At 43.6% G+C, this 16,220-nt stretch overlaps 1 long non-coding RNA gene across 2 annotated transcripts in view; it reads right to left on the bottom strand.

Moving 5' to 3' along the window:
• LOC111551348 overlaps positions 1-16,220 on the bottom strand; it is a 68,279-nt gene that overhangs the window by 35,429 nt on the left and 16,630 nt on the right. For both annotated transcript variants that reach the window (XR_003309958.1, XR_003309959.1), the window contains 2 exons: positions 15,236-15,332; positions 10,540-10,984 (listed from right to left, as the gene is read on the bottom strand). This is a non-coding gene — a long non-coding RNA (uncharacterized LOC111551348). The remainder of the gene's footprint in view (positions 1-10,539; positions 10,985-15,235; positions 15,333-16,220) is intronic.

Here is a 16,220-nt window from a genome sequence, read left to right as displayed (position 1 = left end):
CGACTGTAATCCCAGCACCTTGGGAGGCCGAGGCGGGCAGATCACAAGGTCAGGAGATGGAGACCATCCTGGCTAACACGGTGAAACCCCATCTGTACTCAAAATACAAAAAATTAGCCGGGCGTGGTGGTGGGTGCCTGCAGTACCAGCTACTTGGGAGGCTGAGGCGGGAGAATGGTGTGAACCCGGGAGGCAGAGCTTGCAGTTAGTCGAGATTGAGCCACTGCACTCCAGCCTGGGTGACAGAGCAAGACTCCATCTCAAAAAAAAAAAAAAAAAAAAAAAAAAAAGCACAGTAAATATAAGAAAGTTCAGAGAGGAAAAAGTTAGTAAGGATTAAACATCAGAGAAACAGTTATGAAAAGACTCAGCTGGGTCCTGGGGAGATTGACCAGGTAGAAAGTATCTAGGAAGGAAACGACAGTATGAGAAATTAATGAGGCAAGAATGAATGAGTCACGTGCAAGGATACTAACTGACTGAAGCAGAAGATGTTTGCTGGGATCAAAAGAAAATAACTGTGGTCGCCTACCTGACAATGACTTCTGCTTCTTTTACGTTGTCAGAATTCTGATTTCTGTTCTTCTGTTCACCGGTCCCCTTGTCGAGTCATGTATATTATTGTTGGTCTAAACAATAACAGTTATCCCACTTTTCTTACCAGTGATTGGTTTAGCATGGCCATGTGACTGAATCCTGACCAATGAGATGTGAGGAAAAATCTGCCAGGGACTTTGAGAAATATTTCTTCATTATTTAAAGGAAATGCACAAGAAAGGAGCCATATTTGTTTTCTCTGAAACTGGGGTTTAAGGATGTGATGTCCAGAGCTGCTGTAGCCATCTTGTGAGCCTGAGGGGAGCTAGCCAACAAGCAAAGGATGGTAGAAGAGAAAGATAGAGCCTTGTCATTGATGCTGAGTCATTAGCTAGAAAAACATTGGATTTTCTTTACCTCTAAGCTTCCTGTTATGTGAAGGAAAAAAATCTCATCATCTTTATTATTTAAATTATTTTAGTTTGTTTTCTATGGACTTTACTGAAAGCATCCTAAATGACACTTAGGAGCTTCACAACCAGTCATAGAAGTTTGATGACATAGAAAAGGGTAGGGGTGATTGGAGAGAATGGGAATGAATAGAAAAGGAAAATAAGAGGAGGATAGAGGCCAGAGTTGATGGGAGTCAGTATAGAGCTAAAGTATAGAGTTAAAGCTTGGGCTCAGGAGTCAGACTGACTGGAACTCCAATCCTAGCTGTTTGCTAATCTTTCTCCATTTGACTTTCTCCTCTGTGAAATGGAATGAAAAATAGTTGCTGCCTTATTGAGTTATGAGAATTAAATGTGACTGGGCGATATATGGTAAGCACTTAGCAGAGTACCCGGCATACAGTAGGTGTCATGTAGAGTTAACTCTTAGGAGGGTTGAGCCCTGCCCTGTCCCGGGTACTGACGATGCTCTTCTTTATGTCGTGGGATTGTCTGAGGTATAGCTTTTTCATGCAGGATTGAGTGGGGGGGAAAAAAAGAAATAACAATAGGATAGAGTTGGCTGCCCTTGGGTTAGGTGCCCCCGCCTAGCCCAGTTGGTCATGGGGCCCAGGAAGGGCAAACTGAAGCCAAGCTAGTTAGGCAGGAGAAGCCTGGAAAGGGCCATCCCCTTAGCAAGGGATGTGAGCAGACGAAGCCATTCTTGTGCACTGCAGAGATTTGTCTACATCCTTTCTGCCTGTATTAATACCTTCAGCATTTATCATTTCTAAACATGTTCATTGAGTTTGTCTACAACTTTCCCAAGTTTACTGTTCACCATAAAAATCCATGGGTTTTTTTTTTTTTTTTTTCTATAATGACCTTTCTAAACCTTCAAGGGTTCGATATCCAGGAATCTCGTGACCGAGCCCATGCACTCCACCCTTTCCCTTCCTTTGTTTCAGAGATCTATCCTCTCCCTCCTCATCCTCTGCCGCTCTGGACTGAAGATCCTAATGCTTCCCATCTTCCCAGATCTCCATGCCCTTAACTATTGCATTGGCCCCTCCCTAGGCCTTCTGCAGCTCAGTTTGTCCTTTCTGATGTGCAGGGAGGAGAAATATGCACAGCATTTTCCAAGTGAAAGCAAGTTTCTGTTTACAAAGCTCTTCCTGGAGACCCCAGCCTCCTGCTGGCCCTTCAGCCACATCACCCTATGTCACTTGTCAAGCCAAATAATTACCTCTTGGCTTCCTTCTCCTCCTGCATTCCCTCAGGGACAGATGGCCTCTCCAAGACTCTCTGAAAATAACTCTTAGCCAGACAATAGCAATTTCTCCTTGCTGTGCTGCCATTCTCTGCCAAAGGTAAGAAATCAGCAAGAAGCAAAACGATTTTGCAGCCAGGAGAATTCTAATCCCGGGCTAAGCATGTGCACATCCTGAATGCTGCATTCAGGTCACGATTCTGACAAACAGATGACACTGCCACAGTTGTGAGAACAGAGCTGTTCACAATCTGCCGGCTTCCTCCTAGGGCGGTGGGGAGAAGCTTTCCATCAATGCCAGCCCCTCTGATCACACCCCTAAAGCATAGCTGCAGTGAGCAATTTCCTTCCAAACAGCGTGAGCTTAGATCTACGTGAAATGAACTGGATTGTGTTCATCAAAACAGCTTCAGCAACTGTGTGAGCCGTTCCACTTCCTATGTTCCAATACAAGCCTTTCCAAGGTTTTGACTACAAAATCTAACCTTGGACTTACCTTTCTTTTTCCCGGAGACACGCTCATGTGTGTGCATGCTCATGCGTGTACATCTAACTCTTCATGTATGTCTCTCCTTCTCTCTCAGTGTCTCTCCCCATCTTTCTGTTTGCTTCTCTGTTTATGTTATCATGCTTTCTCTGTCTCTGTCTCTCTCTTTTCCCTCCTCCTCCTCTGTTTCCTCCCTCTTTCTTTTCCTCATTCCTTTTCTCCCTCTGTCTCTCGGTCTTCCTTCCTTCTCTTTGTCTTCTCTCACTCTGTCTCTGTTTGCCTCTGTCCTCAAATCTCTGCTTATACCATACTCATGTGTATATTGTGTGTGTGTGTATATATATATATATATATATATATGTATGGTATATATGTGTGTGGTGTATATATTGTGTATGGTGTGTGTGTGTATATATATACCATGCCATATATATATATTGTTTTTGAGACAGAGTTTCACGCTTGTTGTCCAGGCTGGAGTGCAATGGCACAATCTCAGCTCACCGCAACCTCTGCCCACTGGGTTCAAGCGATTCTCCTGCCTCAGCCTCCTGAGTAGCTGTGATTACAGGCATCCGCCCAGCAGATTTTTTGTATTTTTAGTAGAGATGGGGCTTCTCCAAGTTGGTCAGGCTGGTCTCGAACTCCTAACCTCAGGTGATCCACCTGCCTCGGCCTCCCAAAGTGCTGGGATTACAGTCGTGAGCCACCGCACCCAGCCGTGTATGGTATAATTTCTATACTAACTTATAATTAAGTTATATTAGTTATATATACATTATTAAGTTATGTATATATTAATACATATACAAATATATATTATAATTAAGTTATATATACATTAGATTAATCTAAATACCCTTTTCCCTAATTGTGCCACATGGCAGAGGCACCAAGGAGATGGCTGCACAGATTGTTTGTGTCACGTATGGGAGATAATACAGAAATGTGTGTAAATGTCTTAAGAGTATCACACTGAATATGACCCAGAAGCATGTGTAAAAGTCAGTAGACCTCAAGTAACAGCTATGCCCATCCTCGGGGGTTCTGATGGCAATAGCAGCTGCCTCTGATGAACGCTGATTGTGAATCTGCCCCTCCTGACCCATGCTTTTTGGGGCCTTTGCCCTAGAAGGGTCATTTCCTCCTGTTAGCTTGATCTGCCTGGCCCCTCAGCCTCATGCACCATCAGGTCTCAGCCTCTGAGCTGTGAACACTGCCCATCTCAGCTTTCCTGAGTGTAGATGACGCCTCAACAACTCTGTCCTGTTTGCACTTAGAATCTCAGCCATCTTGAGTATAGATGGTGCCTCAACAACTCTTAGAATGAGACTCTGTCCTGCATGCACTTGTCCCAGTTGTCATAAATTATAGAATCATGGGTCTGAAAGGGACCTCAGAGTTCTCTACTTCAGTCTCGCATTTGACTAATGAGTAGGATGACTGGTGTGTCCGCACAGCCTCAGTGTATGCATCTTGTCCTGACATTAATAGCTCCCTCTTTTCCTTTCAAATATGTCCTAATGTGGATGATAAATTATATGGTCTCCCGATTAATGAGAGAAAACAACTTAGCCAGGCCCAGGACCTACACCCAGGCATCCGGAGTTTTATTTTTTAATAATCGTTATACTGTGTTGCCTCTTTCATGTTAGATATTTCTTTAGAACAGTGCTTCTTAACCAAAATCACTGAGAGGGCTGTTTTCTTTTCTTTCTTTTTTTTTTTTTCTTGAGATGGAGTCTCACTCTGTTGCCCAGGCTGGAGTGGCACGATCTCGGCTCACTGCAAGCTCTGCCTCCCAGGTTCATGCCATTCTCCTGCCTCAGCCTCCCAAGTAGCTGGGACTACAGGTGCCCGCCACCACATCTGGCTACGTTTTTTTTTTTTTTTTTTTTTTTTGTATTTTTAGTAAAGACGGGTTTCACCATGTTATCCAGGATGGTCTCGATCTCCTGACCTTGTGATTTGCCCACCTCGGCCTCCCAAAGTGCTGGAATTACAGGCGTGAGCCATTGCGCCCGGCCGAGAGCTATTTTCAAAACACAAATGCCTTGAATGGAGTAACCTCCCGGGGTAGAGTCTGAACATGTGTCTTACGTCAAGGTTTCCAGGGCAATCCTGATATACAATGCATTTCTGTTGCAGAACCCCTGCTTAGAGAAAACAGGTGATTAGGAGAGCTTGCTAAATCCCCAAAATCACGTGGCAAGATGGACTATTTCCATGCTAACAAATGTGGCCAGCCATATGCCAAACTCCAATGCTTCATTATTCATAACCCCATTTTGGTTTTGGATGTGCCCTGTAACTTTAAAAATCAGGCTAAACAGGGAGCTAAACCCTAGAGCTGATTTCTCTCATGGGTCCAGCTCCAGAAGACAGACAGAAAGATTTATTTGACCCATGGAGGATTCCTTTCATTTGACTTTCTGCTTCCTGTTTGCTCCATCAGGCAATCAGTGGTCAAGGAACCAGACGAGCATAGATTTGTTTTATTCCATTACAGATGAAAGTTACTGCCACATGGTAGGTTTGAGATAAGCCAAAAAGCGATGCTCATCACCAGCAATGTGGAGCTGATGGCCAGAAGAGACTTAGTAAAAGACAGGAGTGCTCCTGACATTTTGCGGGGAAGCAAAGATACCAGAAGACATGCCTCCGTGCCAGGAAGGAGAAAGTAAACCACAGCTGGAAAGCTAAGCGGAGGAAGAATGGTAATTAATCAGTGCTTGAAAGCCATCTGCTTTCCTTGGCTGAGAGGTCTGTATCGGCAGTATTGGCTACAGATGCTTGAGAGCAGGCTGGGTACTGGAAAAGGGAGGGAACTTTTCTGTTCAGGGAAGGTATAAAGATCTGTCTTGCAGAATACAGGGGCTGTAAGAGGCAGGCTCACTCGGGCAATATTAGTAGGTTTTTGCTCCCTATCTGCAGTGGTCATAGGTTGACTTTCTTTGGTTTGAGTTTTTGTGTTATGTTTTTGTCTCGCAAATTGAAATCCATTACCTGTACTTATAGTGATGCATAAAGAAATGATCACACGTGTTTTTTTTTTTTTTCTTTTGTTCCAAAATGCCAATTTAACACACAGCAGCCAGGTGCAGTGGCTCATGTCTGTAATCCTAGCACTTTGGGAAGCTGAGGCAGAAGGATCACTTCAGCCCAGGTGTTTGAGACCAGACTTGGCAACACTGCAAGACCCTGTTTTGACAAAAATATTTTTTAAAACATCAGCTAGGCATGGTTGCACACGACTGTAATCCCAGCTACTCAGGAGGCTGAGGTGGGAGGATCGCCTAAGCCCCAAAGGTCGAGGCTGCAGTGAGTTGTGATCATACCATTGCACTCCAGCCTGGGTGACAGAGGGAGATCCTGTCTCAAACTAAATAAACAGTAAACCAATTTTTTGAAAGGTATTTACCCATGGGCAAAGCGAATCACACTGGCAAAGGGAAAAAAACAGAAGCTAAGATATATATATATATAAAGGGGTGGGATGAGGATACAGAAAGCAGGTGGGGGATTGATTTAGCTCTGACTGGAAAGGTAGATTGTGAAGGAGTTCAGATGAGAGTGGGTGATGATAAACAGGTGAGTCCTTTGGAAGACGCCATGCTGAGCTGCTGAACCAGCAGGATCCAGCCCACTCTGAAGAGTCAGGTAACCACCCCTCTGCTCACTTTCCCATGAGCAATGGGAAATATTTGTTTTTTTTTTCCTGTAGAAATTGAACTGAAGATTAGGGGCGCAGCTGAAGACAGAGGAGGCCTGATGCCGCAATCCAGGGTGTTACAGGGCCTGCCTGCTGAACTGTGAGGCCCCCAGCCCTCCAACTCAGCCCTGCTCCTGGAAGGCAGCTGTCACGGGCACATCCCTCCCACCCCAGGGAAGAGAATGAAAGATTCTTCTTTGGAGAAACTAATCGGCTCTAGAGGAATGATCTCTGCACAATGAAAATTGAGAGTCTACCAATGGAAAAACAAAAATAAAACCCATATGCTCCTTGATATCTTACAAAGGAGCCTACAATTTGACAAACTGCACCCATATTCACCAAGCTTATGCTCATTTTTTCAGTTCTTCAATTTTACAAGTGCGAGGACAGCCAAGGAACAAGTGAGGGTGGAATAAAGACATTTCACAGAACTCACAAACTTCTCCCGTGCACTGTTCTTCAAACTCCTGTAGCCTGTGCTGTGGCAAAAATAAACAAGAAACCCAACAAAGAGGAAAATGTGGGATCCAGTAAACAAGAGTTATAATACAAAATAGCAGTGAAGGGAAGTCCTGGGATCACAACTGTGCATCAAGCTTAGGAAGGAATGAGCCTGGATGGAGCAGGAAGATGGAGAAATAGGGCTGGGCATGGTGGCTTATGCCTGTAACCCTAGCACCTTGGGAGGACGAGGCGGAGGCATCACTTGAGGTCAGGAGTTCAAGACCAGCCTGGCCAACAAGGTGAAACCCCCTCTCTATTAAAAATACAAAAGTTAGCCAGGCATGGTGGCGGGTGCCTGTAGTCCCAGCTACGCAGGAGGCTGTAGTGGGAGAATCAGTTGAACCTGGGAGGTGGAGGCTGCAGTGGGTCAGGATCGCACCACTGCACTCCAACCTGGGCAGCAGAGCGAGACTCCGTCCCCTGCCCCCCGCCAAAAAAAGGATGGAGGAATATGAAGGATGATGTTCATAAGAAAACAATGGAAGCAGAAATAATCGAATACATTTCAAGGTTTGCAAAAATAATGTCCAGGTATTTCAAAGATGATGAAGCCTTAGAGAAAAAATAAAGATTAAGATATGTAAAGCTAATCAAATAAACAAATCAGGTAATTATTATAGGAAAATATAATGAGAAAAAATACTGATACACAGCTTCTGAGACAGTCCCTAATGAGCCTGCATTCCGGTTTTCACATCCTTGTATAATCTCCTCCCATATTTAGTAGGGCTGACCATGTAACAACTACGATTTTGCAGAAATGGTGGTGTGTGAGTTTTGAAGCTAGGTTATAAAAAGAAATTGGGGCTTTCAGCTTGCTCTCTTAGATCAATTGCCCTGGAAGAAGCCAGCTCTCATGATACAATTAACGATGACACTCAAGCAGCCTTAGGGCCAGGAGCTGGACAACACCAGCACACCTTACCAACCACTGGACAACACCAGTACACCTTACCAACAACTAGACTGAGCCACCTTGGAAGATACTCAGCAGAGTCAAGTCTTCAAGTGACTTCAGTCCCCAGTCAACACCTTGACAGTAAGTTCACGAGAGACCCCCAACCCAGAACCACCTGCTTACATCGCTCCTGAATTCCTGACACACAGAAACTATGTACAATGTTTATTATTGTTTCGAGGTGCTAAGTTTTGGAGTTCATTTTGAGTATGAAGGCTTCGGTACCTGGAAGTTGAGTAAGTCATAATAAAAAAACAAAAATGTGGGTGTAAATCCAGACTGATTATTGGTCAGGAGCTGGAAGGACTTTGAGGGCAGTGTTAGTGAAAGCCTAAAGAATATTACAGATATTGTTAGTAGAAGCCTGATGGCCATTGAGAACAAAAAAAAAAAAAAGGGAAATGTTATTTTAAAATGGAGAAAAGAGGATCCTTGTTATAAACAGCAGAAAGTTTAGCAATACTTTTGCCTGTGCTAACATGGAAAAATTGAAAACTACCTAATGAAGTAGGTAATCTAGCTGAGGAGGTTTCCTGGCAGAATGTGGATGATACCACATGTTTTCCTTTTTCTGTTGAAAATAAAATGTGAGCATAGAAAGGCCACAGAAAGACTCTTCAGCAAAAAGATAGAACTTGATAGTTTGAAAATTCCCAGCATCTCTAGATGGCAAACGATCCTAAAATTAAGAAATGGCATCTATACGAAGATAAAATCCAGGGAAGTGTCAGGAAAACATGATATAAAGATGAAGCTGAGGGTCTGGTTGTAACAAAAACAACTGTTAGAACTTCACATATATCTAAAGCAGTGTCTCCGGCCACTGTTTTTGTTGTTGTTGTTGTTGTTGTTGTTTTGAGACACAGTCTCGCTCTGTCATCCAGGCTGGAGTGCAGTGGCACGATCTCGGCTCACTGCAACCTCCGTCTCCCGGGCTCAAGCAGTTCTCCTGCCTCAGCCTTCCAAGTAGCTGGGATTACAGGCATGTACCACCACACCCGGCTAATTTTTGTATTTTTAGTAGAGACAGGGTTTCACCATGTTGGCCAGGCTGGTCTCAAACTCCTGACCTCAGGTAATCCGCCTGCCTCAGCCTCCCAAAGTGCTAGGATTACAGGAGCCACCGTGGCCAGTCCTCAGGCCACTGTTAGTCAGACAGGCTTCTAAGAAGGTTAAGGGCATTGTCCCTTCCTCATCTCAGCAAAAGTCCAAAGTAGAGAAGGGTTATATCAAAGCAATTTCTGGATATGGCTTTTGTCTAATGGCATAAACCCCAATAAGATTCATGGGAGATATATAAAGATTTTATAAGAATTGGTTTGGCAAAAATACCTCCAGCTTGAACTGAAAGGAATAGAAAGAGAGCAAATTATAAAGATGACTTGGGATCCCCAAACTTCTACAGGCAGAAAGCAGGCTGAGAAAACATCTCAGCTGTATACACGGGCTACCTTTGATGGAAAGGAAAGAATGATTCTGAAAGTAGAAACTAATGTTCAGTGGGCATAGCCAAGAGCCATGGAGAATCCTGCCCAGGTCTCGAGTCTTAACTAAGAAACTGTTAACTGCGTCTTGCTTGATTTAAGAATTGCTATGGCCCACTGTCTCCTGTATGCCTTCTCTTTTCTTCCTTTTACTGGGAGGGTTGCTAGCAGTTTTCATATTCCTGTTTCACCAATGTATGTTGGCTGCAGACAACTTGTCTCTTTAATTCACAGGTCTTCCAATCAAGAGGAACTGTGTTTGAAGAGCTATTATTAAAGAACCACCCTGAGAAGCTTTATTTTCCCCTGGACCGAATTTAGACAATGAGATACTGGACTTCTGGCTGATGCTGTCATGGGATGAGACTTTGGTGGAGCGTAGGAGGCAGGTAAGTGAACTTTGCATGTGGGAGAGATATCAATTATTGGGATTGACATTTTTTTCTTTTTAAAATTGTTCATTTTTAATTGCTGTAGATGGACAAGTTAAACATATTTATGGGGTACATGTGATATTGATACAAGCCTACAATGTGTAATGATCAAACTGGGGTAATCCCAGCAGATTGGGAGGCCAAGGTGGGAGGATCACGAGGTTAGGAGATCGAGACCTCATTGGCTAAAACGGTGAAACCCCATCTCTACTAAAAAACACACAAAAAAACTAGCCGGGCGAGGTGGCGGGCGCCTGTAGTCCCAGCTACTCGGGAGGCTGAGGCAGGAGAATGGTGTGAACCTGGGAGGCGGAGCTTGCAGTGAGCAGAGATCGGGCCACCGCACTCCAGCCCGGGCGACACAGTGAGATTCTGTCTCAAAAAATATATATAAATAAGATAAAATAAACCATTAAGTTCTGTGCAGGTGTGGCTTCCTCTTTCCCAACTTGGGCAATGGCACTTCTGCCTCCTCTCAGGATGTGGACAAGAGAAAAGAAGGTGCAGCCTTCTGGACTATGAAGAAAAATGAACTATTATCACCATGACCTAGAAAATCTTCTTAAGAGTCAGAAATACCTGGAAAAGTTGTAGAGAACAGAAACCCTATCCCTCCTACAGTCAAATGAGGCGAACATAATAAGGGCTGCGAGAATTGATAAATGATCACATTACAGCCCAGACTGTCTTACTGTGACCGTATAAGTACTTCACCTTACCTTTTTTCACCTTCATCACTTTCTCAAATAGCATTGGGTGACATAGCTTCTTAGGTTTGTCTGCCTTGTGCTCTTCCTGCTATGCTTTCAGATTGGGAGGGGTGGTTATCCTCCATTTATTTACTTTCTTGCTTATGGTGCAACATAAAACAGTCACCAAGAGCAGACGCTGCGCTTTCTTGTCTTTGGAAGCTCTTCACATTAAAGAAGGAAACGGCCTGTGATGACATTGACTTGTGCACGTGTGAGCAGCCTGCGGGCACAGATTTCTTTTGTAGGCAGGTAGGTTGGGAAGATACTGTCTCTGAAATGTCTCTCCCCAACGATTCTTGTGAGGTCAGGTGGCACCAAGATCTTCTCGAGTTTGCTCGAAGTATTGAGACGCTTTCTTCATGCCCACCGCTAATGTTGGCATTGCTAGCTCACAGCAGATGTCTAATGCTGCCTGCAAAAATAATTTTTTTTTCAGACAAAACTGGGCAGCAATCATTAAAGGTAACTTAACCACCTCATTCCCAAAACAAGAAAAAGCTCATCCAAACAAAGCCCACAAATTAGCCCGATTACAGACGAGCACAAGGTGGTGGCCTTTTAATACTTCCCAAATTTATTCTTGAAATCTCCCTAAAGAGCAAGCAAGCACATTTATAAGCATGAAAGAGTGGCAATATGGTCCTTAGAGCTGGAATTCCACTAGCAATCCTGCACCTGCTATTGTACATGACCTGCATTTTTACAAAATGGAAGCTTTGTGATTTGTAGGGAAAAAAAATCTGTTTCTTTATGTCCCAGAACACAAAGAGCCACGTGTGGGGGACTGTCAGTGGCTTTCAGAACAGGTGGAATTCGATGTAGTCCCACTCTATCTGTGCATTGTTCCTGATTGCTTCAGAGGGTCCTGGAAAGCTAATGTAAGATCAGAGTACTGAACATTACACTCAGCTATACTAATGAATGAGACGAGGAAGCAAATCAGCTAGCACAGGTACAATTTCTCAGTGATTAAAACATAAGTAACTACAGACCTGAGCAGGTCATCAGATTACATCAGGTAAGTTTTGTTTGTTGTTGTTTTTTTCTGCAACTTCTCCATGCTGTTTCACAAAAGTATGGCTTACAGAAACCATTTATATCCAAAAAGTGGTCTCAGGTCCACAAAAGGAAAGAATGATGGTGTTTGAGGTTAAAATATATGTTTTAGTTATTGACTCATTCATTTACTTAACATTTATTTTTAAAAGCCCCCTAGGGGCTGGGTGTGGTGGCTCACGCCTATACTCCCAGCACTCTGGGAGGCCGAGGTGGGTGGATCACTTGATGTCAGGAGTTCGAGACCAACCTAGCCAACGTGGTGAAACCCTGTCTCTACTAAAAATACAAAAATTAGCCAGGCGTGGTGGTGCACACATGTAGTCCCAGCTACTCAGGAGGCTGAGGCAGGGGAATCACTTGAACCCGGGAGGTGGAGGTTGCAGTGAACTGAGATCACACCACTACACTCCAGCCTGGGCAACAGAGCGGGACTCTGTCTCAAAAAAATAAAAAATAAATAAATATAAATAAATAAAATAAAGCTGCCTAGGTTCTGGGAATTTAGAGATAGTTAAGGTATGCAAAATGGTATAGGCTCTGCCTCTGTCTTACAAGGGAGAAAGATGAAGCAGGAGATGGAAAGGGAAAGACAGATGGAGAAACAGAAAATCAGAGACCAAGGAGACAGACTTTTTTTTTTTTTTTTTTTTTTTTGGCATCAAGCATAGTCCTGGGAGAGAAGTGATCTGGTATAAGCCACTGGCTGCTATACACGTTTGGTCAACTCCTTCAATCCTTTTAGGCTTCTGTGTTTCTCGTCTGTTAAAAGCTATGCTTCTTAATGGAGCAGAAGACTAATATAGTTATACAATTCACTCAAGTTCCATGCACATCAACGTTTGATATGCCCAAGTCCTATTAGGAGAGTTCGTTCATTTAACAAATGTGCTTGTGCTTAGTTGGGCATGGTTGCTCATGCTTATAATCCCAACAGTATTACAGAGGCACAGGTGGGAGGATCACTTGAGGCCAGGAGTTTGAGACCAGTCCGGGAAATAGAGGGACCCCATCTCTACAAAAAATGTAAGAATTAGCCAGACATGGAGGTGCATGCCCATAGTCCTAGCTATTGGGAGGCTGAGGCAGGAGGACTGCTTGAGCCTCGGAGGTCAAGACTGCAGTGAGCTATGATACATCACTGCACTCCAACCTGGATGACAGAGTAAGCCCCAGTCTCAAAAAAAACCCCAAAATAACAAAAATAACAAATACAAGCAGCCACAAGTAACGAATAGCTAGCAAGGCTATGTGTACTATCTTGAAGATAGTTATCAGGAAAAAAATCACACCATCTCTGATCTTATAGAGTCACTAATGTCATGAAAACATTCAAACGTGGTCTAGATTGACTGGTGGGATTTTTGCAGGAGCAATTTAAATGGGAAGTAGCATGTAATAATGTAGTGTTCACGTTCAAGAAGAACGCCAGGGTCCAACCTAGGTCCTAATTCCAACTCTACTGAAAGGGAAGGAAGGAAGAAACCAGTCAGGCAGGCAGTTAGGATGGGTCCTTGGTAAAACTCCTTCAAGCAGAGAACAGCCTGGAAATTAAACTGCAGGCCCTAGATAAGAAAGAGCCTGCATCCTTGAATGAAAACGCCAACTCTGTGATACAAGATGACCAAATTCCACTCCTTTTTGGTTCTTATTTTTCACCTGTTTTACATATGCCTACCTTTCTGTGACTGGCCATGGGCTGAGTCTTCATTTACATAGAGTGAATCATGACTTCAGCCCTTTATTGGTCTGGGTCCAAAGTCTCCAGCCAAACTTTCACTTCAGCCCAGTTGGTTCCCAGGCCAAAGTCCCAGGCCAAGCCTTCACCTCTGTCTTCAATTGGTTCTTTACATTGTCATACCTCTTTCTGAGTGGCGCTTTCTCCAAGATGGCCTGCAGACCAGTGAGCACACGCCTCCCCTTTCCAGTCCATACAAACCCTAGATTCAGCCTGATAGCTGGCAACCTTCTTTTGGGCTCCCTCTCTCTGCTTAGAGCTTTTCCTTTTTTTTCTTTTTTTTCTTTTTTTTTTTTTTTTGAGACGGAGTCTTGCTCTGTCGCCCAGGCTGGAGTGCAGTGGCCGGATCTTGGCTCACTGCAAGCTCCGCCTCCTGGGTTCCCGCCATTCTCCTGCCTCAGCCTCCCCAGTAGCTGGGACTACAGGCGCCCGCCACCTCACCCGGCTAGTTTTTTTGTACTTTTTTAGTGGAGACGGATTTTCACCGGGTTAGCCAGGATGGTCTCGATCTCCTGACCTCGTGATCTGCCCGTCTCGGCCTCCCCAAGTGCTGGGATTACAGGCTTGAGCCACCGCGCCTGGCCAAGAGCTTTTCTGTTCCTTAATAAATCCAACTTTCTGGTGTCTGTGTGCCTTCTTGTTGGACATAGCCAAGAACCCAGAGCTTGCAGGCAGTGGGAGTAAAAGACTCCCTCCCACTCGCCAAACAGGCGTAAGAAAATCAATGCTACCACAGCTCTAAAACTTTAGAGCATTTACTTTTTTAAGCCTTACTTTCCTTATCTGTAAGCCTGGAGCTGATAATAGTAACTTTATAGGGTTTTTCTGAGATCTAAATGAAACAATGCGCATGAAAAGCTTTCCAGCCACTAGAATATAGTAAACACCCAATACATGGCAGCTCTTGTAAATAATCTTTTAAAATCCTTCTTATTCTTAAATTTGACTCTACTCTAATTTTATCTCTAAGGTCTACATAGAAAGTCCTCAAAGGAGAAGAGACAATAGCACAGAGCCACCTAAGCTTAGGAGGAGGCCACATTGCCACCATGTGTCTTGTGTGGACTTGAAAGTTACTGTTCATTGGCTGGGCATGGAGGCTAACACCTATAATCCCAGCACTTTGGGAGGCTGAGGCGGGCAGGTCAGGAGATTGAGACCATCCTGGCCAACATGGTGAAACCCCATCTCTACTAAAAATACAAAAATTAGCTGGGTGTGATGTTGCCTGCCTGTTGTCCCAGCTACTCGGGAGGCTGAGGCAGGAGAATCACTTGAACCCGGGAGGCAGAGGTTGCAGTGAGCTGAGATTGCGCCACTACACTCCAGCCTGGGTGACAGAGAGAGATTCCGTCTCACAAACAACAACAACAAAACAAAAAACAGGAAAGTTATTGTTCACTCTTTTCTTTTTTTTTTTTTTTTGAGATAGAATCTCTCTGTGTCGCCCAGGCTGGAGTGCAGTGGCGGTATCATGCCTCACTGCCAGCTCCGCCTCCTGGGTTCACACCATTCTCCTGCCTCAGCCTCCTGAGTAGCTGGGACTACAGGCGCCCGTCACCACATCCAGCTAATTTTTTGTATTTTTAGTAGAGACAGGGTTTCATCGTGTTAGCCAGGATGGTCTCGATCTCCTGACCTCGTGATCCGCCCGCCTCGGCCTCCCAAAGTGCTAGGATTACAGGCGTGAGCCACTGCGCCCGGCCTGTTCACTCTTTTCATACCCTGTGCAGGAAGTATGAAATAGATAAATATGTAAAATTCACATCTCCAGATATGGTGATTTATTTTCTTCTTAGTTAATTAGAGCAAGGGTCTGAGTCAAGTAATAAGATTTATATGTGATAATTGCTTTTATTCTATACCTACCTAAGCAACTGTATATTTAGATCTCATCATTTCCTAGTCTATGACTGACAATCCAACATTTAATTGGCTCATCTTCCAAAAAGAACAGGTGTTTTTCCTAAAAAAAAAAAAAATACGTTGCTTGAAAAATAATTTTGAATGATTTATTATAACATATTTTAGCTGAAATAAGGACTTTCACAAATAACCTAGAAAACACGTAGGCAAGATAGAACAGTGAAAAACATTTTTGGCAGGACTTTACCTAAAACAATAAATCCTAAACCACTATTACAAGTATATATTATTTTCCTTTAAATTATGTAATAAAATTTATTTTTCCATGGATTTAGCCAAAACGATTTTCTTAATCGCAATCTGCTTGGACTAAAGGGAATTTTTTAAGATTAACTTTTAAGGTGCTCTTGAGATTTGCATAAATCTTTCTTAATGACAAATTCCTGTTCAGCTATTCTGCTTTCCTCTATAATATTTGGAGCCATTCCCCTCATCTCTATCGTATTTCGTCTTTTCAGTCATCTTTAAGGGAAGTTAGGTAATGAAATCACAGCGAACTTATTTCCCTGAAATTTCCCTGAAACATTTGCCATTCTCAGAACAGATTGTTTTACAAGCATATTTTACTTAGTTGCAAAAAAGCAGCAAGACAAATTTTCCTTCAAAAGAAAATAGGTTGCACGCATCTTTAACTTTTGCTTTTCAGTTAGAATAAGCAATAGCATTCTTCCAGAACACTAGACAAATAGCCCAGTGTTCTGCATATTACATTTTGATCATTTTCTAGTGACTCACTTATGGACTTGTATTTGTGTGTACAGCAATTCAACATGCACTGATACTTACCTTGTGCCAAGTCCTGTGCTAGTGTTAAAGTGCCCAGACCAGGTTAGGAAGCCACTATCTTGGCCCCAGAGGGCTCACAGCTGGTCAGGGAGACAGAAGAAAGTGCAAAAGAAGGATGCCACTCGGGCTGAGCCTTGAAGGA

This window comes from Piliocolobus tephrosceles, chromosome 7, assembly GCF_002776525.5.
Source record: "Piliocolobus tephrosceles isolate RC106 chromosome 7, ASM277652v3, whole genome shotgun sequence".
NCBI lineage: Eukaryota > Metazoa > Chordata > Mammalia > Primates > Cercopithecidae > Piliocolobus > Piliocolobus tephrosceles.
This window is presented reverse-complemented; position numbering and strand designations above follow the sequence as displayed.